At 45.7% G+C, this 18646-nt stretch overlaps 1 protein-coding gene across 1 annotated transcript in view; it reads right to left on the reverse strand.

The window, feature by feature from the left end:
- Positions 1-15709, reverse strand: part of Cxcr5 (C-X-C motif chemokine receptor 5) — a 42488-nt gene extending 26779 nt beyond the window's left edge. Inside the window, exon 1 of the mRNA XM_031345421.1 lies at positions 15589-15709. The gene's annotated coding sequence lies outside the window, so the exon portion shown is untranslated. The remainder of the gene's footprint in view (positions 1-15588) is intronic.
- Between the last annotated feature and the right edge of the window lie 2937 nt (positions 15710-18646).

Consider the following 18646-nt stretch of genomic DNA (forward strand, 5'->3'; position numbering starts at 1 on the left):
AACATAAAACTAGAGCAGGCTGAATTTATTGACATGGGCCCTCTGAGTGGAGATTCTAGGTTTAATATAGAAGCAAGCCAGCAAGGAACATCTTTCCATGGCCTCTGCATCAGCTCCTGCTTCCTGATCTGCTCGAGTTCCAGTCCTGACTTCCTCTGGTGATCAACAGCCATGTGGAAGTAAGCCGAATAAACCCTTTCCTCCCCAACTTGTTTCTTGGTCATGATGTTGTGCAGGAATAGAAACCCTGACTAAGACAGTGGCTCACACCTATAATCCTAGAACTAAAGAGACTGAGGCAGGGGGATCGCCATGAGTAAGAGGTCACCCTGGGTGACAGAGTGAGGCTCTTCTCTGAAAATTTTTTAAAGAAAGAAAAGAAGGTTGGGGAGGCAGGAAGTATAGACATGACTCCAAGGGAAGGCCTGGGTGCAGCAGAGAGTAGCACCCATCTGAGTGAGCACACACAGAGCAGCTGGCATGGGTTGGAGCACAGGAAGTGTGAGAAGGGACAGGAGGCGAGGAAGGCAGGACTGAGAGGGCCTGAGGGGACAGCTGGGAACATTGCAGGACCACACTACAGACTCTCACATCGATGCTGACATCCAGGTAAGAGAAGGAATCACTGACTCCATACCAGATTCAACAGATAACCTGATCAAGGTCTTCAATGAGGTCTAGCAATGAATTATTCCATGGGCCTGACCATTCCAGCTATTGTCCCATGTGCTAGGGAAGTAATGAGAAACACAGCCACGCGTGGTTGGTGTAGCCCATGCTGCACAGAGGAGACGGGCATTAAACACATTAACCGTGCACTTAATGCTGACAGAAACTCACAATGTAGTTGTAAAAACCTACGAGTTCTATGAAGAGAAAGGGCAGTGTGCTAAGAACAGCATCAACCTGAACTCCATCCTCATGAACTAACAACTGGACTGTGATCCTCTGGACTGGTTTATGTGTGAAGCCCCTCACGTTCATTGCTTTACACCAATGCATCGTTCTAGCCTGTGGAGAAGCCGTTTGGGAGTTCGTAGCATATTTTGTTTAGGACGAAAGGCAGCTTCTGTAGGCCGAGGTCTGTCCAGCTGGCAGGGAGTCTCAGCTAGTTCTGATGTGGGCCATTGTGCTTGGCTGAACTGGGCAGCTAGCTGACTCCCTCACAGTTCTTTTATTTGAGACTGTATACCCAGACTTTCCTTGATCTCCCCACTCTCAGCCTCCTTAGATCGCATTTTGAGCCACCGTGCCTGACTCCTGAAGCTTCTACAGTGTGCTTAAGTCAAGGGCACAAACCTTGGCTCTCCCATTTTCAGTTCTCAGAACCCTCACAAGAGTGAGATGGGCTGCGGTCAATGACAGGGTGGTTAGAGGCTTAGGCTGTGGGTGGCCCAGAGTAGGGCAGGAGGGACAAGGTGACCTGGAAGCAAAGGAAGGAAATGGCTGACAGCAGCTTCCTGATGTGGTTGTCCTGCAGTGAAAGTGAGCCAGGTCCCAGGTGGGGAGTGACAGGCCAGCGAAACTCCTCACCACATTTCGGGACCTGTTGAGGCGGCCCACCTGCCCTATCAGCACCTTGATCATGCCTCATGAGAGAGAGGTTTCCAAATGACTCGGCCCTGCTGCTCCAGGAAGGAAGTGATCCGGGCTGCAAATGGGAGGCCTGTGCGTGTGGGTCAGGCATCTGCAAGTGAGCAAGTGATGACACAGCACTGGAGGACAGGGCTGCTGACACAGTGAGATTGGATCTGGGGAGAGAAGAGATGGAGGGGCCATCTGGCCTTCCCTCTTAGAGGGTCACAACGGGAAATCCTGTCAACAGCTCCAACTACCAGTGACAGATGTGGTCAGCTCTGCGGCCTGGCATATTAGGTCTTCTAAATGTAGTCCAGATTTATCACTCTGTTTTTCAGGTAATAGGTATGTCTCTGGTGTGTTTCCAAATTTATACCCTGCCATCCCTTCTAACAACCAGGACTCAAATAGCTTTCCCTCTGCCCGTGCCTGTAACCCTTCCCACCTCTGACCTTTGTTTATAGGCTTTCCTTCTGGAATCTCTGTATGTCCAAAGCCTAAACAACCTTAAAGTCACCTCAGTGTGCCTGCCCTCCGCCAGAGTCTCCAACGTCAAGGAGGAGCCTGCCCCGCCTTGACCTGGTACTTTACCAGTGTTTCTCACGTCCTACCTTATTTTCAAGTTACTGAAGAACTGCACTCTTGCTAGGTTGTGAGAGGCTCTGGTGGCAAAGCCATTTGTGATCCTTCCTTCCCCTCTTGTCCCCAAAGTTTTACACACCATCGGTGTTCAATCATTGTCTTTGATTGACTGGATGGATGGATGGACAGGAAAAGGGAGTTTTCTGATGTACAGGGCCCATGCCTGTAAAGCTCATGTTGAGGCTCCCAGCAAGGTTGGGAGTTAGGACTGAAGGTTTGTATGGAAGCTTTGCTGGTCAGTAACCTGATGATGCTTGGCAAGTGTCTGTGCCTTTCCTTGTGTGTGCATGGTATAATTCCTTCCTGGGAAGGAAGCTTGCAAATGTGCACAATATCTAATAAGTGCTGGGCAAGTGAGTGCATGAGTTATCCAGGCAGGCAGGCTTCCTGGAAGGGGTAGGATAGGCACTGGCCTCACCTGCCTTTCTTGTGGAGATGCATGTGCAGTTGTCAATTGCTTCCTCCTCCATTGAAAACATTTTTTACAAGTTATACACTCGCTTATTCGTTGTGGGAAGAGTGTGAATGCCACGGTATACATGGAGGTCAGAGGTTGATTTGTCGGAGTCGGTTCTCTCTGTCAAACGTATGGGTCCTCGGGCCATCAGGCTTCGTGGTGAGTGCCTTCGCTGACTACGACATCTCACGGCCTTGTTGCGCAATTTTATTATCACAGTGCTAGGCTTATAGGCAGACTCGACACGCAACAAAGGTTTTTGAAGGGATGGATGAGCACAAGTATGGGAAATAAGCCTGTAACCTTCACTTCCTGAAGAGGTTGTACCTCCTCAATAAAGAACTATCCTTTCAAGACTTGAGCCCTGGATTCTGTCTCTAACAATGGTGGGGAAAAACGAAAAGAACACTTGCCTGAAATCCTACCTTCCCTTAAGCAAGGGGCCTAGGAAACTAAACAAGACAGGTAGAATTCTTCAGGCCACAATGCAATCCCACAATCCTCCAGGGTCTTCAGCTGCTACAGAGCAGATTCCACTGAGACTAGAGCCAGAGAGGCATGGGGAGCTCAGCTCCACAGGAGGGCAACTCACAGAGCCTAGTTAGTTCACCATAAAACACTTACGGCTTTAGACTTCCCAGATTGGGAAGAGAATGAGACAATGGACCAAACACCATGACCCAGCCCAGTGTCTAGAAAATGAACTTGCTGTCCTGAAGACAGACTCCAGTCAACTGCAGTGGGGAACTCAATACCTGAATTGTTGCCTGTGGTAGGCTGAGTTGGGAGGACAATGAGGGCTCCTCTGAGATCCATGACTACTGAGCTGCTGTGAGTATGTGAGTTATGAGAAGAGGACTCTGGGGGAGTCTAGTCTCATTCCGGGCTTTTCTCCTAGTCACGCTGGCCCTGGGAGGCTCCCAGAGATTGATCAGCTAGAGGTCTCTGATGGCAGCTGCCTACAGCACTGCTGGGCACAGGGCAAAGGGCACAGGTGTTCTTCTTACCAATCTACTCCCACAATAGGCAAAGGACATTGTGTCACTTCAGCCATAGCTTCTGAGGGCAGGGTGCATACCAGACCTCTCTGTGAGCTACATGTTTGTGTTTAAGTGAAGGCAACTAGAGCCCAGGCAGGGAAAGAATTTTGTTGCTTTGGGAGCTATTAGTTAGACTTCAATTTGTTTTGTTTTGTTTTTCAAATGGATTCTTTTAATTGTTTTTGAAAAATCTAATTCTACAATATGAGCACACATGATTTTGCTTTAACATTATTGAAATAAAAATTATTTAGGTTTATTTTATTACTTTATGTTTATGAACATTTTGCCTGCATGTGTGTGTGTGTGCGCACCACATGTTGTGTAAGTATCCAGACATGTCAGAAGAGAGCCTTGGATCCCCCAGGACAGGAGTTATATTACAGATGTTTGTGAGCCTCCAGTAGGCACTGGGGACCAAACACCAGCTCCTCTGGAAAAGCACCCAGTGCTCTTTACCACTGAGCCAACTCTTCACCCCCTAATTTGCTTTTTATGTGTGTGTGCCCGTGTGTCTATTTTTACATGCATGTCTGTGAACCATGTGTGTGCAGGAGTCTGTGAAGATTAGAAGAGGGTGTTTGATCTCCTGGGACTGGAGTTACAGGTAGTTGTGAGCCCCATGTGAGTGCTGGAAGTTGAACCTATGTCTTTAGTAAGAGTAGCTAACTGAGCTGCCTTTCCAGCCTGAGAATATACTGTTTTTAATACCCTGTTTTTAATACCAAGAATACCCTGTCTCGAAAAAAAAAGTATTCACTTATTATTAAATGTTTATATTATTATTATTATTATTGTTATTATTATTATTATGGGTTTTTTTTGAGACACGGTTTCTCTGTATAGCCCTGGCTGTCCTGGAACTCACTCTGTAGACCAGGCTGGCCTTGAACTCAGAAATCCACCTGCCTCTGCCTCCCAAGTGCTGTGATTAAAGGCATGTGCCACCACTGCCCGGCTGTTTAAATTATTTTTATTTTGTATGTATATGAGTTGTTTGCCTGAGTCTATGCACACTACCTGTGTGCCTGGTGCTCTGGGAGGTGAGAAGTAGAGGTCAGATCACTGGAACTGGAGCAACAGATGGTTGTAAACTCCATGTGGGTGCTGGGAATTGAACCTGGGTCCTCTGGAAGAGCAACAACTGCTTTAGCAGTAGTTTTTATCCTTTTAATTAATTAATTTAAAAATATTTTGAGCCTGGCGGTGGTGGCACTTCCCTTTAATCCCATCACTTAGGAGGCAGAGGCAGGCAGATATCTGAGTTGAGGCTAGCCTGGTCTACAGAATGAGTTCCCAGACGGCCAGGGCTACACCGAAAAACCCTGTCTCGAGGAACATAACAAAAAATGTATGTGTGGATCTGTATGTCTACTGGTGTTGTGTACATGTGAGTGCAGGTACCTACACAGGCAAGAGGCATCACAGCCTCTGCAACCGGAGTTACACATGATCATACCACATGACAAGTGGTACTGGGAGCTGAAGTGGACCTCCAGAAGAGCAGCAAGTGCTCTTAACTGCTGACTCGCCTCTCCAGCCTCCATCTTTTTTCTTCTTTATACTACTTGTAAATTACTAATCATAAGTTATACGTAATTTTGTAACACTTTTCATCTAGGATGGTCTCATGAACACTGGAGGTTTTCCCATGAAATCTCAATGCCTAACAGCATCCCCTTCTCCCTCTCCCTATTTCCAAAATGTTAAAGTAATTATTAGAATTAACACACATTGGCTATATCTAGCCAGTATTGATAATGAAGAGTCTTTTGGTCTCATTTCCAGGTCTAGGCTCTGAGGAGGAAGCCGTGAGCATGCCTGATCCCTGCCTCCAAAGTCCTATGAAGCTTGGGTTCTAATGGGGAAGGACAGACAGTAAACAAATACGCTGGGTAGTGTCCTGGGTTAGTCCTACAACAGAAGGGTATTAGTATCCGTGGAAAAGGTAACACGAGTGGGAGCCTTCAATTCCAGTACTGGGAAAGAAGAAGAGTTGGAGACCAGCCTGGTCTACGTAGTGAGTTACAGGCTAGGTGGGGCTACACAGTAAGACTTCATCTCAGAAAGAAAACAAAATAGAAGTAACACAAGATGAGGGGTGGGAGGGGACAAGCTGGCCATCAGGAAAGCCCTTGCATTTACAAGGAAGTGTGATGCTTGCTGTGGTTCAGGCTACTTTATCTCAGTACTGGGATTCTTGGGAAGGCAGAGCCAAGAACTTTGGAAGGGTGCAAGAACATTGACCAGGGTATCTAGGAGGGTTGGACTGCCCTTGAGTGAGGTAGCAGTGAGATGGGGAGACCTTGGAAAGGGCAGGTTTAAAGATGAACATGAGTCCAGCAAAAAATCCTGCGAGGCTCTAGATAGACTAGCTATCTGAGTGGTTAGCAAACCATCTAGAAGCTGGACGTGGGAATGGAGAGCTCCTTGAACAATGAGCCCTGGCCAGCATTGTGCAGGATTTCAAGCTGATGAAGTGATTCTCTGGTGAGAAGAGAGTGAGGCTTGTCTCAGGGCACCCCAGGGGTCAGAGGTGATGGAACAATGGAGATTCACCATGTCCCCCTAACGACTCTACGTGGAAACCGATCTTTTTGTCATCAGTTTACATGTGACAACACTGAGGTATGATGTGGTTTTTAGGAACCCTGGCAATGGCCACACAGCAGAGCTGGGATTTGAACTGACTGATAGCTGCTTCAAGTATCATAATCTTAGACCCTATTCTACAGAGGTGTGCTCTGTCAAATGCACACTTCTTCCAGGTAGAGAAACTGGGCCTTAAGGAAAGTAATATGCTAACATTAGTGGCAAGGCTGTGGTAGAAACCCTCTTCCTGTTTTTCCTTTTCTTCTTTTTCTTCCCCCTACTTTGTTCTGGCAGTTTTTTGAGACAGGGTTTCTCTGTGTAGCTCTGGCTGTCTTGGAACTCACTCTGTAGACCAGCCTGGACTTGAACTTGGAGATCTGCCTTGCCTCTGCCTCCCAAGGGCTGGGATTAAAGGTGTGTGCCACCACTGGCTGGCTAAACATTTTTTTCATTACATGTATGTGTATGTGGGGTGGGGTCACATGTGCTATTGTGTACTTGGGAAAGTCAGAGGTCAACTTGTGGGGTCTGTTCTACCTTAGGAGAGTAAGCTTGGGTTGCCAGGCTTGTTGGCAAGTGGTCTGAGGTCTGGCCTTTTGTTTTTATTATTACTATTTATTATTGTTGTCATTGTTGAGACAAATTCTCACTATGTAGCTCTGGCTAGTCTGGAACTTGTTACGTAGAGCAGGCTGGCCCCCTACCTCACAGAGATCTGCTTACCTCTACCTCCTAAGTGCTAGACTTAAAGGTATGGGCCACTATGCCCAGCAGAGCTCTGCCCTTTAAAAGCACTCTGTGACTTTAAAAAGGCTGGAAGCCTCATGCCTCTCCCATGCTCCTCTGGGGCTAGTGGGTCAGGCCAGTTTCAATCCCTTACTCTTGTTTCCTCCTCTCCTGAGTAGGGGGCCTGTGTTTAGGCATGACTCCTGACCTCCTGGGTGCTGGAATTAAAAGTGTGTGCCACCATGCCCGGACATATATGAATGTTGTATTCATATATGTCCAGGACGTGGGGATGGTTGTGAGCTACCATGTGAGTGGTGAGAATTGAACCAGCCTGGAATATTTGTTTATCTTTTAAAAAAGACCATGCCTGGGTCAATCTCCATATTTTACAAGCTGCTCATTTAAAAGCTTTCAGATGCATAACCTGGTCTCATCTTCAGGTCACTCTTTAGGCAACTTAGGCTGTTTGTAATTTTCTGCTCTGAACTTTTAGTTGGGATAGGGAGGGTGGCCAGACAGCTAGCAGGGCCCATTGCCATCTGTTTGATTGGAAGTGGACTAAGCTATCTCAAGAAACTTGTATTTTTAAAATGAACCATCAGATGTTATTCCTTATAATGAGCACTGATGACTTTGTCTTGGTGGGCAATGAAACTGCACAGTGGGGCGGGGTCTTGTGTGATGGCTGCTTAAAACAGCAGCCATCAGTGAAAGGTCAGGGAATTCTAGCAGCCTTGGCTTTCCTAGCAGAGCTGGGAGACAGCTGAGGACTGAAGCCCGAGGACCTGAGTTCAACCCCCAGAAGTGACATACAAGGCCAAGCACAGTGGTGCATCAGGCATGATGATGCATTCTTGTACTGCCAGAGCTAAGAAGGTGGAAGCAGATGGATCTTGGGGAGTTTACTGACGAGCCTGGTTATCCCAGTGGGTGATCTCTGGGTTCCATGAGAGATGAAATTGACACCCAAGGTTGTCCTCTGACCTCCACACACATGTGCACACATTTACAAGTAAATCCATACATATTAAATACATACACACATATGCACATGAGCGTGCACACACAGAAAAATCGATGACTTCAGAATTGTTTTCATCATGAGGTTAAGATTACATTCCCATTGTTCATCTGTTATGAATAATCTGTGAGGTTTTCCCTGAATGGCGTAGTATAATAGTGCAGCGAATATACGTAGAAATAGTTATTTGAGTCTAACTGTTCTTTTTTATTTTACTTTGCAATACCCTCACTGTGTAACTCTGGCTGGTCTGGAACTAGTTATGTAGGTTAGTCTAGCCAAGAGCTCACAAAGATCTATCTGCCTTCCTCTGTCTCTGTGGTGGTTTGAATGAAAATGGCCCCCACGTGCCCATAGGGAGTGACACTATTAAGCCATGTGACCGTGTGGCCTTGGTGGAGTAGGTGTAGCCTTGTTGGAAGAAGTGTGTCACTGGGGGGGGGGGGGGGGCTTTAAAGTTTCAGATGCTCAAGCCAGGCCCAGTGGCTCACTTTCTCTTCCTGTTGACTGAGACTCTGGATGTAGAACTCTCAGCTACCTCTCCGGCACCATGCAACTGTGCTTTCTGCCATGACAATAATGGACTAAACACTTTTGAACTGTAAGCCAGTCACAATTAACTGTATCCTTATAGGAGTTGCCATGGTCATGGTATCTCTTTACAATAATAGAAACCCAAACTAAGACAGCCTCTTAGCACCGAGATTAAAGGCATGCACCACTGTGCTGGGTAGTTTATGTCAACTTGATGCAAACTACAGTCATCTGAGAAGAGAGAAGAACCTTGTTTTAGGAATCACCTCGACTAGACTGGCCTGTGGGGTATTTTCTTGATTAATGATTGATAAGAGCGAGCCCAGCCCGCTGTGAGCAGCATCACCCCTAGACAAGTGGTCCTGGCTTATGTTAAAAAGCAGGCTGAACAACCATGGGGAGCAAGCCAGTAAGCAGCATTCCTCTGTGACCTCTGCTTTAGTTCCTGCCTCCATGTTCCTGCCTTGGTTCCCTTGATGATGGGCCTTTTCCTCTCCAAGTTGCTTGAGGTCACTGCTTTATCACAGCATCAGAAAGCTAAGAAGAACAGCCATCCTGTCCCCCATGTAGCATCAAAAAGTCACTTTGGTCCATTCAAATTGCTATACCAGAATATCTTAGACTGGTATTTATAAGTGATTTCAATTCTCAGTTCTGGAGGCTAGGAGCTAGATGCTGGGCCCCTGCAGATTTGGTGTCTGATGAGACATGACCAGCAGATTGAGCCTGTTTCTCTTAGATGGCACCTTTTGTCTCCTCACATGGTGAGGAGAACAAACTCCCAGGAGCTTATTTGTGAAGGTGCCATCCAAGGTTCCTTCAGCCTTCTCGTCTGGCTGTGATTGCCTCTCAGATATAACCCATTTAGTACCATTCTATTAGGGGTTAGTGCAGCAGGTAGAGGCAACTTCCTCTCCCCCCCCCCCATCCCCAATCTCATCCCTTCTCTTTTCTTTCTGCAATGCTGGAGTAGAACTCAGGGCCCTGAGTATGCTAAGCATACTCTACTACCCAGACACAGCCTATGTTTTGAGACCAGGTCTCAGTACATAGCTTAGGTAACCTTGAACTATTAGAAGGTCTTTCTGCCTCAGTATCTCGACTGCTGGTTTCACAGGCAGGTGTGCATGTCATAACTGATGGATATTTGGTTTAATATATTAATTTGGAATGATATCAACATTCAAACAACAGCAAAAGGTTATGTTAATTGATGACAGACCTATTATTTTATTTCATTTTATTGTTCCGGAGGCTGGGGAGGTTGTTGGAGAGAGTCTCTTTGCATAGCCCTGACTGTCTTGGTACTATTTATGTAGTCCAGGCTGACCTCAAACTCACACAGATTGGCCTGCTGGGCTTAAAAGTGTATACCACCACACCCAGATGTTAGCCTTACTACTATTGCAATAGTTAATAAGTCACTTGATGGTTTTCCTTAATTTTAACTTCTTTCTTTCCTATTTTGGCTTTTGGGCCCAGGATCTTTCTATGTAACCTAGGCTAGCTTCCAACTTTCTTTTTCTTTTACCTCTGCCTCCTGAGCTCTGGAATTAGAGGTGCATGCCACCATACTTGGCTTTAAAGTTTTGAAAAGTCATTGATTTACTGTGTGTGTGTGCTGGCACATGTGACAGTTTATCTGTGGAGGTCAAAGTGCACCTTGCAGAGTTGCTTCTCTCCACTATGTGGGTCCCAGAGTTGAACTCAGGCCCTCAAACTTGGCAGCAAGTGCTGTTACCCACTGAGCCATCCCACTGGCCCTCAGTTTTAAATTTCCAATGCAACTAAAGAATATGGTTGGGCTGGAGAGATAGCTCAGCAGTGAAGAGCACCAACAGTTCTTCCGAGGTCCTGAGTTCAATTCCCAGCAATCACATGGTGGCTCACAACCATCTGTAACGGGATCCGATGCCCTCTTCTGGTGTGTCTGAAGACAGCTACAGTGTAGTCATATGAACTCATATAAATTAATTAAATAAATCTTTTTAAAAAAATATGGTTGAGTGACCTCAATAATGTTTGGGATCCACCAAGTCCAAGGATGGGGACAGGAAAGCTGTCCCTCTAGTCCTTGTGCTAGTAAATTGTAAATAATGTGAAATTTCAGTCCAGTCTTTTTCCAGCCCCTTCGAGGCAGTGGCATGGTAGGGAGACAGACCGTGTCTTCTTTGGAGGCAGAGATTAGGCCTGGCTCTGTTGCTAACAGGCTGTGGGATGCTGGGTAAAGCTCTTGTTCATCACAACTTCTCCACTTGGAAATGAATGGCTTTATGAGCTGTATTCCTGGGGTGTGGCTGAGACACTTGCACAAATCTCTTTGGGGAAGGAAGAGAGGAAGGGGGAGGGACTTGTTCTTCAGTTTACAGAAAGGGAGGGACGTTAAGCTCCCAAGGTGTGAGAAGAAAGAATTGTGCAAAGTCTAGTTAGAGTCACCACTGGAAGCCGGAACTGAGGTAAAAGCCTTTGTCTCCTGGGCTTGGTCCTCACAATGGGCCTGTTGATAATATTCCTGTGGGTGGGGGCAGGTGGCAGCACATGCCTTTGAGGCCAGCAGAGGCAGGCAGATCTCTTTGAGGTCCAGCCAGGCCTACTTAGCAAGTTCCTGGCCAACCAGGGCTACACGGTGAGATCCTGACTCAGAAAATTCAAGTATTTGTATGTGTATGGCACTTTGAAAGGAAGTCCAGGCTTTTGGAACAATCCTATGCTTAAGAAAGTCAAAATGCAGCTGGAGAGATGGCTCTATGGTTACGAGCACTGGCTGTTCTTAGAGGACTGGGGTTCAGGGCTCAATTCCAAGCATCCACATGGCGGTTCACAGCTATCTGTAACTCTAACTTTAGAGGTCCTGAAGCCCTTTTCTGGATGCCATGAATGCCAGTCATGCTGGAGGTTCATGTACACTCATATGCATTCAACAAACACAAATGCATATATTGGTGTGTATGACATATAAAATATATAAATATTTATACAAATAAATGCATATTATATATAATTTTTGACACACACATATATTAATATATGTGTGTATATATATGTACATATACATATATACGTAAAAATCTCAGCTAGGATTCCTCTAGTTGAGATAAAAGGTCCTAGAGGGCTAGATTATAACTGGTACTGTAGGGCTAGCAGTGCTGTGTATGCATAGGAGTGTACCAGACCCTATGGCATGACTGACATCCATGGAGTCCAGAAGAGGGCTTCAGAACCTCTGAAGTTGGAATTACAGACAGTTGTGAGCCGCCATGTGGAGATATATATGTTTTAAAAAGAGAAACGTGAAAATAAAAAGGGAAAGAATTCTGTAACTTCGGTTCCGGGGTGGGAGTAGGGGTGGCAGCTCCCTGTGCCCTAGTCCATGGTGGTGGAGGCCCCGCCCCCTCTGTTGTGCTGACTTGTGAAAGGAAGGGCTATTGTTGACACATTCCTTTTGCCATTGAGTCATAAGAGATACTGAACTTCCACCTTGCTCAATCTGAGTTCTCCGGGGAAAGCCAGAAACGCTGACAAGGCAGTCCCTAGGGAGAGCCACCTGCCCTCAGATGCTGCCATCAGGATTCCTCTAGCTGAGATAAGAGATCCTAGAAGGCTAGATTATAACAGACTGTAGGGCTGATAGGGCCGCCATAGTCGCCTGGGGGAGCATCGTGGGAATGGAACGTAGGCCGGCCAAGGGTAAGAACACAGCATGAAGTGCTTTATGTTCACAGAAACACCTATGGAGCCCAGGTTTATAGCAGATGTGGGGTATGAAGTATTTACCAGGTTAGTGGGAGGCCGCATCCCATGTGAATGTTGATCTGCTTTTGGAGACACCAAGCCAGAGAAGTACCTGTGACTATAGTCACCAGACTTCTAAAAATTCTGTCCTTCTGAGCGCTAAGGTCTGTGGACAAGCAAGCCATGTGAATGGATCCCTTTCTGTATCTCTTCAATTCTTTCAGAAAGGTGGTGCGGTTATTATTTACTGTTTCCATGCGTAGACTGTTCCAGAGGCTTCCACTCGGCCTTTTCTAGGATAAAAATCAATGTGGAATTCTCCCAGCTGGGAAGTATAATCTGTTCGCACAGATCCTTACAGCATCATCTGATTTTTCTCCCTATAATAAAATACCAGAGCCAGGCTACTTTATAAAGAAAATAAATTTCTTTTGGACTATTGTTTTGGAGGTGTAAGATTGAAGAAATTTATGCACTGAGAGCCTTCCTGCTGACCCTTTGCTATCCTATCATTCCCACTAAATTAACTCAGGGAGTCTATTTTATAACTGAATTTCCCACTCATGCCTTACCTTCAAAGAACAGACACCACAAAGCTTATTTAAAATGCTGGTACGGCTGGGTGTTGTAGCACACATTTAATCCCAGAACTCATGAGGCAGAGGTAGATGGATTTCAATGAATTCAAGGCTAGCTTGGTCTACATAGAGAGTTCCAGGATAACCAGGGCTACACAGAGAGACTCTGGTCAAAAAGAGAAAAGAAAGAAAAAAGAAGGAAGGAGACAGAGTGAAGGGGATAGAGGAGGGGTTGAAGATGTAGCTCAGTTTGTTGAGAGTTGCCTAGTATGCTCAGAACTCTGGGTCCTCTCCCAGCACCACATAACCTGGGTGCTGCTGTGATCCCGGCACCAGGGCAGCAGAGACAGGAGGCTCTCTGGGCCAGCCAAGCAGCCTAGCTGAACTGGTGAGCTTCAGGTTCAGCTGAGAGACCTTGAGTCAAAAACCAAGGTGGAGAGCAATTGAGAAAGACATCTGACATATGCCCTGCCCTCTACACACACACACACACACATGTGCTTTTGCACAGACATGTGCACACATACACAGCATGCACATAGAGAAATGCTGGTGTAGGTCAGGGCATGAAGTGAACCCTGCGAACTCTCTCCAGCACCACATGCAGAGTGTGTGGGGACTCCTGTCTGTAATCCCAGGCAGGATTTAAGAGGTGAAGGTGAGGGGGCAGGGATCAGAAGCTTGTGGTAGAGGTAGTGGCTCACACCTGTCACCCTAGCACTGGGGTTGGGGGTTGAGCTAAGAGGATTGCAGTGAGTTTGAGGCCAGCCTAGGCTACATAATTTGAGGCTAATATGAGCTAGTATGACCCAAAGAAACTCTGGTGTTACCTCCAGTGCATTTCTGAGGACCTTGTGAGAGGAACAGACAGACCCTGCCAGAGTGAGCATGGAGCTGATTCCACGGTGAGTCCACTCCAGCATTGCCCGGCCATGTAGTGAGTTCTGACCTGTCGGCATCATTCCATCTTTGGGTATAATAATAGAGTCCCAGGGACCCTTAGAACCAAGCAAACAAGTGCCTTAGCCTCAGAACCTTTACTTGGCACACTGTATTCTTCAATGAGATAACCAATCAGGTGAAGTCCCAGAGGAGATAAGAAAAGCCCAGGAAAAACAAAAGAGTTTATCCTTAGGTCCTGGAGGCATGAGACCAGGCATTCCACACACAGCCACCTGGGAAGCTCAGGCAGGTGGTCAGGTGCAGGTGACAGATGTGACAGTGTGTGTCTCTAGAGGTTTCTATCCAGAGCCGAGGAGAGGGCAGAAACAATTTTGGACAGGCTAGGTTGAATAATTTCTGTGTGTTTTACCTCGATGGGGGTAATGCCTAGCTGGCCGGCATCCTGACTCAGGTAAGGCAGATGCATCGGAGGTGAAGGGAGGCTTGTTTCTGCACTTGATACTTTGCACATCAAAGGAATAACCCCCACCTGGGACTTTTTCTTAGATGCTCAAAGATGCCAAGATGTCTAAATGGGACTGGTGGTGTAGCTCAGTGTAGAGCTTTCCTTGCATATATGAGGCTGAGGAGAGGAGCACAGACAATAACCTGGAAAATATCGAAGGCATTTATAAAACAGTGCCCACATTAGTAAGTTCAGCCACATCTGAGATTTCATTTTTCTTATCAAATCTAACACCTTTGGGGCTTCCTTCTCATACAAATTCCCCAAGTTTCCGTCCATTGACATTTCAGGTGTAAACGGCTTTCACAAACCCCACAGTTCTCACCTTAAAGCAGAAACATTTATTCTGAGCCAAATATGATTGTCATGGCCCAGGGACCCAGAGTCCGGTTACCTTGAATAACAAACTCATGGTGGAATCAGTTCTATGAAGTTTTCTTAGTTACAGAACAGAAGGAAGTCATAGTCCAAAGCATCTTCCAAATACCTTGTTGGAACCGCCAACAGAGCAGGAGATCCCTGCGGGGATCTCAGATGCTGTCTGACATTCCTAGCTTTGGGGTTGTTGGAAGGTAGTGGTCTGGGAAGAATACATTCCAAAGATTTTACCTAACAATTAACAGGATGTTAGATCAGATACAAAGGTGGGCGTGGACAACTATTAAAAGCCAGGTAATTTTGTTTTATCTTTTTAAATCTTTGCATACCAAAGAAATAATCCCTACCTGGGGCCTTTCTTAGATGCCCAAAGATGCCCAGATGTCCAAAAGGGACCAGCGATGTAGCTCAGGGTAGAGCTTTCCTTCTGACTATGCGCACTCCTCCTTAGCCTCAGACATGCAAGGAAAGCCCTATACTGAGCTCTACTGGTTCATTCACCTCTCTTCACCTTAAAATGCCTCTGCCTTACCTGAGTCTGGTGCCAGCCAGCTAGGCATCACCCCCACCCAGGTAAAACACACGCAAACACCTCAAGTTCACCATGTATGATGCTGAGGAGAGGCACACGAATTACCTTGAGAGCTAGCTTAAGATCATTTGGCTCAGCGTCTGCAACATTCCAACTCTCCACAATTACCAAGTTTGAGTCAGTCAGCTCTACAGAATGCTCAGCGCGTGTATAGCCTGTTGTTTCTCTTCTGTGAAGTTCTGTTCAGGCGCTCACCCCCACACTGGGGATTTCAGCTCATAGGCATAGAGAATCCTTTGTCCTGTTTGCCCGACTTCTCGCTAAGTACCGAAGTGTGTCAAAACAAAAAGCAAAATGGCATACTTACAGATGGATAAACTCTCAATATTCTTTTGGTGTGTGTGGCACTGCCAGGACCTGCTGTGGCTTGAAGGGGGCGGTGACTGTGTGGATTCTGGCCCGACCAGCTGCCTCTGTGAAGTATCCCTCCAGGGCCCATTACAGGTTCTGCAAGTAGGGACTGTTAGCTGTAGAGAGAGGAAAGACCACTTTTTTTCCCTTTTAAGTGCTGGGGGTGGGGTGGGGTGGGGAGCCACGGAACTCTAGGTGTAAGGGCTCCAGGATCATTGGAAGTTAACCCTGTGGACCCCATGCTGAGATTTTGGGGTCTCTCTCTCTCTGAATCCATGTCTTCTTTTACAACACAAGAGGCCCAGCTATGTTGAATATTCATCTGCTCTGAAGTTTAGACTTATGGTGTGGTTGTTTGAAGCCTAACCCTAAGGACACGGGATAAGAGTTTCTTTTAGGGCAATAATAATTCAGGGTTTTTTTTTTTTTTTGGTCTCAAAAGATAGAAATTTAAAGTTCATTGCTTTCTTTGACAAACTTTTTCCATAGTGAGATACAACCTCACTCCCTACACCCTCCCCCAGGAGGCATGGAGGACTGAACCTAGATGTTTAGCATACTAGACAAACACTAATTTAGACCCCTGTACTGAGGCTTGAACCTAGGGCCTTGCACACAGGAGGTGAATGCTCTAATCACTGAGCCACACCCCAGCACTACCAACAAGCATCTACCATAGGAACCAGGTGCAAGTTTAAGTAACTGCTTTCCCGTGACATGGATTCATTTAAATTCAATCGGATTCAGAGAATAAGATCCAAATTTTCATCTTTAAGAGCTTGTGTCTAGCACTTGGGAGGCAGAGGCTGGTGGATTTCTGAGTTCGAGGCCAGCCTGGTCTACAGAGCGAGCTCCAGGACAGCCAAGGCTATACAGAGAAACCCTGTCTCGAAAAACCAAAAAAAAAAAAAAAAAAAAAAAAAAAAAAAAAAAAAAAAAAAAAAGAGCTTGTGTCTAGGGCTGCAAAGATGGCTTAATGGTTTAAGGTGCTTGCTGCCAAGACTGAGGATCTGAGTTTAATTCCTAGAATCCACAGGTTAGAAGGAAAGAACCCACTCCTGAAAGTTGTCCTCTGACCTCTATACTACTTGCCACAGCACAAGTACACACACATAAACACATACACACATACATACATATATTCACATACACACATATAAACACACACACATATACATATACATAAACACACACATACACACACATAAACATACACACATATATACATACACATACATAAACACATAAACACACACATACACACACATAAACATATATACATACACATACATAAACACATAAACACACACATAAACACATACATACACACACATAAACATACACACATATATACATACACATACATAAACACATACACATAAACACATACACACATAAACACACAACACACACACACACTAAATGTAATACTAAAAAGTCTGTCCCTTGTTAGGTCCAAAGAATGTGACATCACTAACCTCATTTTAAAGCCAATGTTACCCTGGCACCAAACCAGATGAGGATATAACAGACAAAGGAAACTATATCACATTTTTTCTGATGAATATAGACCTACAATTTTCAATAAAACACGTACAAATTGATTTCAAAAGTACATTAGCAGCCAGACATGGGGCACATGCTAGTGACTAACACATGGGCAGGGGGAGGTGTGGAGGCAGGAGGATTAGGAGTGTTCAAAGCCAACTTAGCCATGCAGTGAGTCCATAAGCACATGCAATATGGACTCTATGTCAAAATCAATCCAGTTAATTAATTAAAAAATAAAACTAGAATGATCATGCATCATGACAAAGTTGTGTTCATCCTCAGGGTACAAGCTTGGGTCAACGAACTCTAATGAAAGAAAGCATGTGAATAGACCTGAAGGCAGCCACCGTCTTGATAGACACAGTGGACTTCGGCAGAGCTCAATATCCCTTTCTGATAAAAACCTTGAAGAAAAAAAGGGATAGAGGAAATGTATCTCAACATAATCAAGACTATATACAGCTGTCGAGCTGGGACAGGCCTTAAAGCCCAATACTAGGGACGCAGAGGTAGGCAGATCCTCTTTGAGTTCCAAGCCAGTCAGGGCTACAAAGAGAAAGCCTGTCTCAAAATCAAATGACTATCTAGGATAGACTTCTAGGCAATGTTATAGTCAACATTTAAACTAAGGACGAAGACAAAGCTGCCCATGTTCACTACCCTTCTTCAATAGAATGTTACCTCTTAGCTAGAGGTAATAAAACAGGAAATTAAGCTGGTTGGTGGTGCACAACTGTAATCCCATCACTCAGGAGGCAGAGGCCAGCAGGTCTCTGAGCTTGAGGACAGCCTGGTCTAAAGAGTGAGTTCCAGGATAGCCAGGACTACACAGAGAAACCCTGTCCCTAAAAATAAACAAAAAACAACAAAAAACAAGAAATTAAAAAGATACAAAAAGGTATCCTATTTGCAGATAACATGCCCTGTACTTAAATGAACCAAATACTGCACCAGAAAATTTAGCCTGACCTAAGCTTAGCAAAGCAGCAGTCTACATAAGCCTGTGCCTTTCTGTACATCAGTGACCAACTTACCATGGAAGAACTCAGAGAGGTGGTGGGCAGCAAGGGGTCCCACTGTGGGGCTCAGGAGATGGCTCAATGGCTAATGTGCTTGCTGTGCAGGTGCGAGGATTTGAGTTTGATCCCCAGAACCCATTTGAACAAACCGGGATCAGGGGTCCATACTATAATCTCATCTCAGGAGAAGCAAGAGCATGATGACCCCAGAGGCTCATAGACCAACCAGCCTCGCCTCAAAGTACTGAGTCCCAGGTCTCAGCAGGAGACCCTGTCTGGAAAAATCAAATGGCTGGCCCCAGAAGATGACATCTGAGGCTGACCTCTGGCCTCTATATCTGCACATGTGAACGTACGGATAAACCTGCACACGCATGATTTTGTTTGGTTGGTTTTGGTTTTTCGAGACAGTGTTTCTCTGTGTAATCCTGGTTGTCCTGGAAC

This window comes from Mastomys coucha, unplaced genomic scaffold (genome assembly GCF_008632895.1).
Source record: "Mastomys coucha isolate ucsf_1 unplaced genomic scaffold, UCSF_Mcou_1 pScaffold23, whole genome shotgun sequence".
Taxonomy (NCBI): Eukaryota; Metazoa; Chordata; class Mammalia; order Rodentia; family Muridae; genus Mastomys; species Mastomys coucha.